Source organism: Rousettus aegyptiacus, unplaced genomic scaffold, assembly GCF_014176215.1.
Source record: "Rousettus aegyptiacus isolate mRouAeg1 unplaced genomic scaffold, mRouAeg1.p scaffold_m13_p_7, whole genome shotgun sequence".
Lineage (NCBI taxonomy): Eukaryota > Metazoa > Chordata > Mammalia > Chiroptera > Pteropodidae > Rousettus > Rousettus aegyptiacus.
In genome coordinates this window covers 97083535-97096127 of record NW_023416310.1, presented here as the reverse complement: position 1 = coordinate 97096127, position 12593 = coordinate 97083535, and the positions used below count along the sequence as shown (strand labels likewise).

General features: G+C 43.9%; 1 pseudogene; it reads right to left on the bottom strand.

The window, feature by feature from the left end:
* Positions 1-12474: 12474 nt before the first annotated feature.
* On the bottom strand, positions 12475-12593 carry LOC118606126 (annotated as a pseudogene).

Here is a 12593-nt window from a genome sequence, read left to right as displayed (position 1 = left end):
AGCCTAAGGGAGAATCCATCTCTATCACCCCAGCTTACCCCAGGCGGAAAAAGTTCATGGTCCCTTTAGAACAGGAAGAAGAATACAATGGGGTTGGGTTGACATCTGAACAAAACTCACCATGAATTTTATAAATAGGAACCAAAGAGTACCAGGGCAAAAGTCAAGTGTTTTCACCTTCAGAGCTGTACTTATGACTAGGTGACCAAAGCTTTTCCTAAGAGCACCCACATTTAGCAGCACCAAAAGTTTTTAAATACTTTTTAATTGTGAGTAGCTAAACAATTTGATATTTTTTCTTTTATAAATTAGAAGAATATGTATGCCAACTGTAATCAAAAAACATTTTTTAATTACAAAAATAAATGTTTTAAAATACTAAATTAGAAGAACGTGAGTAATTGTAGCATCTGGTAAGCAAGAAGCTTAGTTAAAATAGAAAATCCCACATCGGCTACCTTGTTACTCTCATATGTAGCCATAAGCTACTCTAGGCTTACATTTGACAAGGTTAGCCTTCATGGTGGAAAAAGAAGATGCCTCTTTCTTTTATGGTTCCAGAAGGTGTCCCAGGAGTGGAGTTCCCTGCCCTACCTTGGATCATGTGTCCATCACTAAAACAATCACAATAACCAGAGGTATGATTGTTGTTGGCCAGGTGCAGGTCATCTAGCCATCCCTGGAAGGCTAGGGGCATCGGCTTCACCCAAAAAACACAGGAACTGAGCTCAGGTGAAGGAAAAGTGTCTTCTTTACAAAACAGTAAAGTATAACTATCAATGGAAGAGGTCATGGATGTGACAAAGAGAAAAAAATAGATGTCTGCTACACCTTATCTGCCAAAATTTCAACTTTTTCAATCCTCTCTCCTAATAAATAGGCCAATTTCATTTCACTGGTTACGTGAACTTCATGATGCTGAAGCCCTATTCTTCCCCAGATAGAGGTGGTCATGGACCTCAAGAAAACAGTCTTGTTTTGCAATGGAGTCCTCGGATCATTGGATATGGAGAGTCCCATCCAAGAGGACTAAATCTATGACTTAACGTTGTTTGGTTTTACTAGCTCAGAGACATTAAGTACTGTCTCTGTCTCATTAAGGACACACTGTAGTAGCCACTGTCGATAGGGATGTGGCAGTTACCACTTCCTTTTGTCTTCTCAGCTAAGGTCAAATGCCTCTCAGCCTTCATTTGGGAAGATGGCAAAGTGTGACTGGCTGTGGGAGAGTAGCCTCTGTGACCTCACAAGTCTTTCCTTCAAATCACAGTGATTAGATAAGAGGTCACTAGTAGGAATACTTATCCTAGAGCATCGGAATCTGAAAGGCAGAAAGCCATATGGAATCAGGGGGCAAACTCTCCAAGGGACCCTATTAGTGCACCCATTTGTCATATACTTTTTTCCATTCTGCCATCCGAAGTATAGGGTCCTGTATAAAAATTCCAGAAAAGAATCCTAGATTCAAAGAGCTGGAAGGAATCTTTTAGTTCTTCTAGTCTACCCCTCACTTTATAGTTGAAGAAAATGAGGCTCACGAGGAGAAGCAGTTAGCCAAAGACATAGCAAATTGATGTCCAAGCTAAGACTAGAGCCCAGGCATCTTGGGTTCCCTTCCAGGGTTCCTTCCATTCCACCCTGTGGCCTCTCAGTGGATTCCAGTAAGACTACCACTGAGTCTCGCACGGAAGAATTTGGAGTCAGAAAGCTCGATTTGTCTCACAAATATAGAACTCCTTTTTGTAGCTCCTTGCCTTCTACAGTACTTAAACATGTAGATCTCGAAAAGGGCCTTGATCCCAGAGCACCAAAGGAGGAGAGATAGAAAAAGTTCCAGGGCTCTATTTCCTAGAAGCAGGGTGAACCTGGTGTTCTTTCAGACTTGGAGTATGCATTAGGAATTCTGGGTGCTCTATAAATACACTAGGATGTCTAGGATACCCTTGGCAGTGAAGCTTTTTTATTTTTTCTGGATCAAGATGATCATAACCTCCTCAGCATCTCAAAGCGGCCGATACCCTCAAAAGGTTAAGAACCACCACTCTAAAGTGATCTTCCAAATGTGGATTGTCATCAGAATTACCAGAGAAGCTGACACCTAGGCCTCTCCCTCTGGAGAGGTGGATTCAGCGGATCTGTGCTGGGGCCCAAAAAATCTGCATCTTTTAGAAGCTCATCAGGCTTAAAAGCTACAGCTCTAGAAGAAAATATTAATGGAAATGCTTTCCTGTAAGGGAGAAGGAAACATTATCTCAGGGCTTGATACTTTAAAGCCTCTCTGATGTAGATACTTCAGGTATTGATGACAAAGAGAAAATTAGAATTCCTGGAAAGGAGAGGGAGCTGAAATCCAAGAAGCCATAGAGAAAACCTAGGAATTCAGAAGCTGGCGAAGGCTCTGTGATATTGCATTGTGACCACAGCTTAAACCCCTCCAAAGCAGCTCTTAGCCCATACTTTGTTTCCCTGACCTAACCTCTAACAACGGTCAGATTCTGTCAATCCCCAGTCTTCGGGGCAGTAGAACATTAGTGCAAATCCAACACATCTTCGCATTTTTATAGTTTCTGAACAAGAAAACTACTCCTATATTGACTTTGTTCATTTATGCATGAAACAAACCCTTATGTGCCTACTGGTTGCCAGGTACCACTCCAGCAGGGAACACCTTCCCACCCCTCATGATCCTTACAGTCTGGCGTGGGTGCTGGATTCGTCTCACAGACTGACTGAGAACTGCGGTTATAACAAGCTCTTTCCCTTGATCTCAGTGACTCCGTTAACTAGTTTCTCTTCTATTCCTAGAACACACCAAGCATTTCTTTTCTCCAGTCTTTAAACATGCCAGTTTTTCTCTATAACATTCTTACCTGCACTCTGCCCAGTCACCTGCAACTAAACCTGTGGGTGTCAGCCTCAATGGCCTTTTTCTAAAAGAGACTTTTTAACTGACTCCTCGATTTAATGTAGTCCCCCTCCCCATTATCCTCTCTCAGAGCAACTTATACCTTTTCTTTATGGCATTTATCACAGTTTTGAATAACAATATTTATTTTGTATAATTATTTTAAAACTTCACTTTAAAAAAAGTAATTTCATACAATAACTACATATTCCATGAAAACAGTATTCCATATACCAGAAAAAGAATTAGCTCTCCACTCCTGACCCCCTGATTCTCAGTTCTTCCTCACGTAGGCAAATGCTATTATCACTTACATTTTGTAGATATTCTATATAGTGTTGTGAGTCCATGCAATTATTAATAGGCTATCTCCCCTCTAGACCAAGAGTGGGTACTCTATCCATTCATTGTGTTATCCCCAGTACTTGTCACATACTCAGCACTTTATAGGTGTTGGTGGAATGAATGAACAGGTGTTAAAAGAACACAGGGATTGGGTCAACATCTAAACTGCTGGCTTTTGTACATCTTCCCTGCCCCCAGTCAGCACTGAGCACACAGTAAACTTTACTGATGCTTCTGTGTTCCCCTAACTCGGCTTACACCTCTGTGAGAGAAACTCCTCACACAGTACTGAAATTATAGTCTGCTAGTCTGTCTGTCTCTCTCAGTCAACTCAGAGCTCCTTGAGGGCAGGGACCACATTTGACTCTTCTGGAATGTTGTACTAAGCATCCCAGAAGTCAATGAACACTTTCTGACTGGCTGCTTTTCTAATCTGACTCATCAGACTGTTGGCTCCTTTGAAACTGTTCTCAAACTCTGCCAGTTTGCAGCCTGTCAGAGCAGTTCAGAGTTGTTATTTTTCCAATAAAGTGTTTCCTTCAAAATCTCTACAGAGAAGCACTTCACTTGAGCCTGACTGCAGATTCTCATTTCTTTTAGGACTCAGTTTCCTTACCTATAAAATGGGGATAATTGTGCCAACTTTCCAGGGTTGTTGGGATAGTTAAATGAGATCTTATGTTAAAGCACCAATCACATCATGGCAGTTGTTTTTTTTCCCCACCTCTTCAGCAAAAAGAAGAGTCCCAATGCCTGTTCTGCTTAGAAGGAGATGAGATCTCTGCATGGAAAGTGGGGTCAGGCAAACAGCAACTTTAATTCTGACCCCAGTTCAAAAACTATTGTGACAACGAGATGAGAATCATTAATAAGGTAAAAAATTGCCCTCTTCGAACAATGACTTGAAATATAATGGTTGCATGTCAAAGAAGCTGCTGAGTGATACATCCTCAGAACAAAATACAGAGCTTAGAAGGTCCCTCAAGGTCATGCGCAGTCTGGTCCTTGCCTGCTCCTTCTGTCTCAACTTGCAGCGCCCCTCCCTCCACTCCAGGCTCCAGCGAGACTGAACTTCCTTTGTCCTTCCTGCATTCTTTTGATGCCAGGCCTTTACATTTTATCTTTTATCTGCCTGTCATTTACTTATTCTATAATCCTAAACTTTAAACTGTCTTCCCTAGGAACACCTCTTGATCTCCTTAATTAGATTAGGCCACCCCCACCCCAGAACCCTCTTACTCCCCTTTCACAGCACTCATTACAGATATGAATTCCCAAGAAGCCTTCATTCGACCATCTATTTATTTGATAATTATTTCCAGAGTTTCTATTATGTACTAGGCATTGTTCTGGGAGCTGGGGATACAGTGGTAGGCAAGTTAAGCCATAGACCCTACTTATGATACTTATATTCTAGTGAGAGAGACAAACATTAAACAAATATTCAAATTAATATAGGGACATCTGCCTTGTTCACTGCTGAATTTATAGAACTGGACATTGTACTCAACACATAGCAGATACTTAGTAAATGCTTGTTGAGGTGAAGGAAAGTAAAGTGATGGGGAATGGCAACCAGCCTCAAAGAAGAGGCAGGGGTGACTAGTGTCAGAACCAACATGACTAATTAGTTCCTGGAAGGCCTGCCTAACTTATAGGAGAGACTGAAAATGGGTTGGAGCCTACATTCTCCTGTTGGTCTCCAAGAACATGAGTCTAGGGAGGGGAAAAGTGGCTTTCCTTCACTTCTGTTTGTTCTGTGCCTGTATCGACATGTAAAATGGAGATACATGAATGAGTGGAAGCCCCATGTTTGCCAAGTCATCTTATCCACTCTCGTGCCTTCTTGTGCCAGAGGCTGGCTAGCTGGTTGTTAATTTCATTTCCTCTTTCTCATGGACAGCCACCTAAACTACATTTTCACACTTCTCTTGCAGTTGGTGTGGCCATGTGATGAGCTTTTGTCAGTGGAATGTGAATGGCAGTGATAGAATCTCCCACTCATGATCCTTCATGCATTTTCCCCATCACAGTGACCTTGAAAGCCATGAATTAACAATGGCAGAGACAAAAGATGGATCCCCGAACTACCATTGGGGGAAGAGCGTCCCATTTATTAGGAGTACTCATTTTGGACTTAACCTGAGCAAGAAATCAACTGCTATGATAGGGCACTGAGGCTGTGAGTTTACCTGTTTGAGCAGTTAGCATTATCTTAACTGTACAGCTCTTTACTCTCTTCAGGCCAATGACACTTCTCCTGCCCAGAGCCATCCCCTGGGCTTCAGATTTGGCTCTATGACTGTACACTGGACATCCCTACGGACATAGTGGTGACCAAAAGTGGGCTTGCTATCTTCACCTGCAACCAGCCTTTCCTTTTCCAGTGTGGCACCACATTCCACCCAGGTCTTCCAGCTCAAAATTCAATGTCACCCTTGACTCCTTTTTCCTTTCTCTCTTCCTCCACATAGCTCCTGAATTCATGTACTTCTTTTCTTCTCCACTGTTACTGTCATCAGACACTACTGCCTAGATATTGTGACAGCTAGCAACTAACCAATCTCCCTACTCTACTGTAACTACACCTCTGGTCCATTCTCCACATTACAGCCTGAGTCACCTACCCACAGTTGTTCCCACCATGCTGCCCCCTATCCACACTCACTTTAAACCTCTCAGCTGGCTCCCCATCACCCTGAGGATCCAGTTCAAACTCCTTGGTGTGGTCTCAAAGGCTCTGCATGATCTGGCCTGGCCTCCCTCTGCAGCCTCTTCACCTCCTCTGCGAACCTCAACCCAGCAGTCTCCACTCCCATCACACCAAACTCATTTCACTTCTTCACTCACATCATCCTCCCTCTCTGCCTTGACTATTCCTTCGGCCCAGGTACTCTTTACCCTCTCTTCTCTTACACCATGTCTACTCATTATTTTGGCCTTAGCTTGAATTTAACTTCCTCAAGGAAGTGGCCTCTTGGACCCCAGGAGCAGGCTTAGTCCCTGACACCTCCTACTGCCCATCATAACCCTCTTGACTCTTGATTGTTGTGATTTGTTCAATTGTCTTATCTCTGCTGTTAGAGTCTAAGGTCCTACTGGGCAGGGCCTGGGTCCTGTTCCCCCTTACGTTCAAAATAGGAATCACAGTGTACCCGTTCAATGAATATGTGTGAGCACCAAACCAGTTCAATAATTGCCAACTTAAAGTTGCAAAATGGCATCTCTCTGCAGCCTCTTAGGAATATCAGTGCTCTTTCATGACAGCAAACAGTTAATTGCCAGAGTATGTCTGTGATCTGAGTCAAGGTGATTCGCCCCCACTTATTAATGAGGAAATAGCCCCAAGGGAGCAGGTGTCTGCCCCAGGGAGCCACCGAGGTGAGGCAGTTACAGGGCTCTGGCTATGACCACACTACCTCCACCTCCCTCTCCTACTTTTCTTGTTTCTGAGCACCAGACGGAAATGTAATGTCATGACACATTGGGGGATTTCTTTCTTCCCCTGCATTTTTCTGATGTGACTCCAGCCTTGGGGATTGGGGGAACATAGGCCACGGGAGGAGGGAGGCGGGTGTTGGGGAGGTTAGCTGTGGCATTCTTCAGCAGCCTCCTTTTGCATAGCTCTGAGAAAGAAGAAAGAAGTCAGCAAGCTTTGGCAGACGTACTGGGCATTCAGCTCCTGTTCTGGCAGCTGCAGAGGCAGGGCCCAAACACAGACTCTGCCAAGACGAGGGAGGCAGGCTCTCTCTCTCCCGGCCCAGGATGCCAAGATGAGGTAGAGGAGGTCAGGGCCTCTGCCTAAGATGAAGGAATCATAGAAAGAGTCCCCTTCTTTCTGCTCGGCCTGGTAGCCAGTTGGCCATGAGCCATTAGTGGGGTAGGGGTGGGGGAATAGGGTTACTACTGCCTCAGTGCAAATCCTTCCAGGTTGGAGGGCTGGTGTGGGCATCAGATATGCCAGGAGCTATCTCAGACCCTCCCCTACCCAGAAGATACTGAAGGGACAGACCCTGGGTGTGTGGAAGCAAATGTCTGCACCCAGCTGCTGGGGCCACTGCCATCACATTCCAGAGTGGGCTGTGAGCCACAGAGCGTGACTTGAGAAAGAACGTGAGGCCCCGCTCACCATGGAAACAAGGCTTCCTGGGAAAAGGTCACATATTTGATGTGGTTGTCATCCGGACACCTTAAAAGAAGCGCTGTTCTTGTTTTCCTGAGGACACCGGCCAGCAGAGAAGGCCTGAAACAATGGGGGTGGCAGCTGACCTGTTTGCCCAGCTCTAGGGCCCCGTCACAATTTCCCTGTCTCATCAATGCCTTGTGCCGTAACCATCTACACAGCCTGACCCCAACTTGTACCCACTGGAACAGTCCTGCAGGCTAAGATCTGAGTCTGGCAAAGAACTGGCTGTGCCAAGAATTGAGGTGCCCACAAGACCCATGAGAGTAAACTGTAACAGAGGGCTAGAAGTCAGATCTTATTAATAACTATCATGTCTTGAATCCTTATTCCATGCAAGGCACTGTTATAAAGGTTTTACATGCACTATTAACCTCACAAAAATCTTAATAAGAAAAATGAGGCTCTGAGAGATTAAATAACTTATCCATTATTATTATACAACCAGAAAAAGCATGGTCAAGATTCGAATCCAGGTTGCCTCATTCAGAGCCAGAGCTCTCTATTTTTACTCATTCACTTATTTATGCATGCATGCATTCATTCATTCATTTATTCAATTGTTCATTCATTCATGTATGCTCCAAACATCTGATGTGCCAGGAACTATATGGGGCGCAGGCATACAGAGTTGCAAAAGAACATACTCTATGACCTCCAAGAGTTCACAGTGAGAGAAACAGATGAGCAAATTATCATGACACACAGTGTGATGAAAGTCATGGGAAAGGAACACCAAAACTGCTATGGGAAGGAGACCAATTTTCCTTGCACTGTCCGAGAGTATTGTGGCAGCACAGAGGAGAAGTGACTAACCGAACCAGGACTGGGCGTGGGTGACAAACTAGTTCTAGGTGTCCAAACACGCACCTGGAAAAGGATGTCCGTACTTGCAGGGTTGAACTTGGGTCAGACTTCTCAGGCCTGGAGTCTCAGGGTCTGGAATTGCATCCACTGGGCAGGAGAGAACATCTAGTCCCAGATGGACCAGATCAGACCCACCTTACCATTCACAGGGCTGCCAAACCCACTCGGTACCACCAAAGAAATAGAAAAAAGTCAGGCTTTTCTAGAGAGCCTTGGGTGCAACATGGTTTGCATAGCCAGCCATGACCTGGACACCAGTGGTGTGAAGGACGTACAAACTGGTAGCTTCTCCCTCTTTCACAATCCCCTTGAAAGCCTGCCCGCTGTCAAAAGCAGGGGGAGAGCAGAAATAAAAATCTAGCCCTTCATTATAGGGAAACCAACCCAGTGACTTCTAGGTTAGGCAAGGAAATAAGGGTTGGGGAAAAGGGTGACTTAATTCCTCCCGTCTGTCTGGTTCCTACACCCACATCAGATGTCTTAGCACAAGCCTCCCACACAGGCTGTGATCCACTAACTCCAGCCCTGAAAGGAGCCCTTTTCCTTAGATGCCCTGTTGGTTAGTAATGGCCAAGATGCTGGGAGGGAAGAAGGGATGAAGGGAGGGAGGGATGTTCTCTGAAGAGCAAGAGGGCAGCTGGCTTCCTTCATAGCTGTGTGGGTGGCAGTGAGCTAAGAGGTCCCTGTTCTCTTCTCCATCAATCAAGAGGGCAATCAAGAAAAAATGTACAATTTTAAAAGTTCAAAAAGAAAATCCAAACCACAAGAACCTCCAAATTATATTCATTTGGTGGTGGCCTGATACTCCGGAAATCAATCACGGAAAGAGGCAATTCTAACTTCCTCCTCCTGCTCTTGGATGAGGTTAGGCTTTTTTCTCTTTCCGAGGTTGGCCTCCATGGAGGGACAATGCCTGGTGCCCTGTTCCCTTGATGCATGGCCTGGCTTGGGCACCTCACCACGGCAAGGAGAAAAATGCAGTCTTCTCCTCTCCTCTCTTTGGAGAATGATAACCAAGATAGGAGCTTATGGTCAGTGAGAAGCCTGAGCCCTCCTAGAAAAGGTCAGCATCAAGCCAAATTGCATTAGTTATAGCCTTCTTCAAAGTAAATTACTCATCTGAGTTTCAGGGCCCTCAGCCATTAAACTGGGGATAATAATACTACCCACCTCCCCGGGGCACCGTGAGAATCAAGTAAGATCCTGTAAGAGAAGTACACATTGCAGCTGTGAAACACCATATAAATGTCAGTTGTTCTTAGTTATTTCTGTCTTCAAGTACCCTTTATTTACCACTTTTGCCTCTTTTTTTCTCTGTCTTGAATCCCCGTTCTTCCCACTGTCCTCTCTGTAGTGCCTTCCTACACCCCATATGGACTTAATATGTCCACGAAAGAATTCTTGATTTCCATGGCCCTTGGGAACTCCTCCCTCCATTCCTTTTTTATCTTGATGAACAGTCCCATCATTTACCCAGTTTCTCAAGCTAAGATCTAAGAAGTTGTTCTTGACTCCTCTCTTTCCTATAATATCTACATTCGATCCATTGACATGTCTTAAATATGATTTCTCTAAAACATATCCCGATTCTGACCATTCCTCACCCACCACCTCCTCTGCTACCACCCTAATCCCAGCCACCACCATGTGTTGCCTGGATGACCACAAAGGCCTCCTAACTGGTCTTGCCCCTTCTACTTTTACCCCCTAGAACTCTTTCTCTGCATAACAGAGTCATATTTTTAAGAGATAAATCAGGTCATGTCACTCCCCTGCTCAAAACACTCCGCTGGCTTTCAGATTGTTTGTCATAGCCTACAAGATCTCACGTGATCTGGTCTCACTTACCTCTTCAACTTCCTATGACTGCTGCAGCTCACGGGTCCCTTTTTGTCACTCGTACATATTAAGCATATTTTTGTCTAGGGGCCTTCACATGCCTGATCCTGTCTTGTTCCAGTTCAAATGTCACTTCCTCAGAGTGATCTTCCTAGAACTGCCTATATAAATTAATTCTGTCCCCATTGACTCTTTAGCACATCACTCTTTTGTGTGTGTCTTACTTATTTCCGAAATTATCCTACTTATTTATACACATCTTGTTGTCCATGTGTCAGTCTTGTCCATTATTCTCCGGTAATGAGAATAGTACATGGTACACTATAAGCAGGCAGTCAATTTTTTGAATGAATGAATGCCCTTGTTCAAAATTACTTCTCCTTTTCTTCCCCCACCTACACTCCATCAAAATGCCCTCACTTTCAGAGCCTGGACCTCATTCGGAAGGTGACAGACAGGGAGATCTCCACAAATATTTGCTGAATGAATGAAGCTAAAATGAATTACATCAACAAAGAATGCTAGCCTCTTAACGCTTAGTTATTCCCAGGAGAATTAGCATTCTCAAACAGGAAGCTTGGATTTCAGGCATTGTTGACAAAGAAGAATTTCAGGCCAGGCAAAGTTGAAGTGATATATTTGGAAGAGTTGCTGTTCCATGGCTTTTTAAATCCACAGATATTTATTAAAACACTCTAGGGCTCTTTTAAAACCAAAGTTGACATTAAAATGTAAAACAGTAATTTAAATGCATTGTTTGTTTCTAAGGAAAGAATTGTGGACAGGGATGGATGGAGAATCAGAGGGCTGGGTTTTAATCCTAGATGTGTCACTAATCAGCTTCTTGGACAGGCTGCTGAAGACAACCAACATTTAATGAGTATCTAGCATGTGCCTAGTCCTGCTCACACATTGCACTTTTGCAGCTCTTCTAGATGAATATTTTTAATATCAGTATTTTATAAGTGGGAAGACAGGTTCAGAGAGGTCAAGTACTACTGTTTATTAGGTTCTCCCTAATAAACAGTAGAACCTGGACTCAGACCCAAGTTGTGTCAGCCTGCACGCCTATTCCTGCCCTTGCAGCCTGATAAGGCATCTGGAGCCTTCTTCAGTGAATCTGTAAACTGAGGGCAGGAGAAGAAACTATTGAACTCGAAGGGGTTGCTCTCTAAGATCCTTTTCACAGGATTTTTTTGCTGTATCATTTCTGCATGTGGGAAACGGAGAGAACAAGTCTGGCACTGAGAACTCGGGGATGGAGCTCAGTGGTTAGAGCAATGGTTTGGGAGGTAGGCTCCCCGAGTTCACATCCTTTACTGCTCACCTTTATCATCCACAATGTGGGTAGAGTTAGAGCACCTCCCTCCTTGAGCTGAGATGATACCCGCAGAGAGTACAGCCCAGCGGACCATGCTTAGTGAGTTTGCTCAACCCTGAGAAGTGGCTGCAGGTTCAGGGCCACTGAATCAGCCCAGTAAATGCCTAAGAGAGTTCCAACGATGCCAAGAAGAACTCTCATCAGCAGCTGAGGCAGGAGGAGAGAGTAGCTGAAAGGCAGGAAGCCCAGAACCCACAGGAAACATTAGCTGGAGAAACAAAGTGTGCTCAGAAAAGCCCAATCCTGTGTGAGGGCTTGAGGCTTAAAACTTGGAAGCAGGAAAGGGGACCCCAAGAAGAGTTCAAAGTAACTCACTGCTCCACAGTTACTTTTGACATCTGTACTATTTTCTCTGATTACCAAAATAATACCTTGGTACTTTACAGTGCTTTATATAATGCAAAGAGCAATAGTCCCCTATCCAAGTTTTTAAAAATCTTTTTATTGCAGTTTCAAACAGATAGAAAAACATTCAAGTCATCCTCAATGAATTTTCTCAAAGCAACTATATCTTGGTAGGCAGCATCCAGATTATGGAACACCAGAAGTCCCCTCATCTGCTCCCTCTGGGTATTACCTACCCATCCCAATAGGAATTCCTTTCCTGATTTCTTCCCCTTAGATTAGTTTTGCCTGTTTTCAAATTTCAAATAAGTGAAATGACACGGAATGTATCCTATTGTGTCTGGCTTCTTTCATTCAGCATTATGTGAGATTGATGTACATTGCTAATTGCTATTTAATATTTCATTATATAGATACATCACAATTCATTTATTCATTTCCTTGTCAAATACTGGCAGGTATCTGGATAGCTGTTTTTAGTTATTGTAAATAATGCTAAGATCACTCTTGTACATATATATATATTTTTAGGTTAGGCAACCCTTGGTTAACCTCACAGATTACAAGGAACTTGTAAGCTTACTATCCCTTATTTTTTAAGTTTTTTTATGCCTACAGCACCCGGTCTTCCTAGGTGGTCTCCCATCAAAGTACTAACCAGGCTTGACCCTGCTTAGCTTCCAAGATCAGACAGGATCAGGCTTCTTCAGGGTGGCATGGCCATAGAC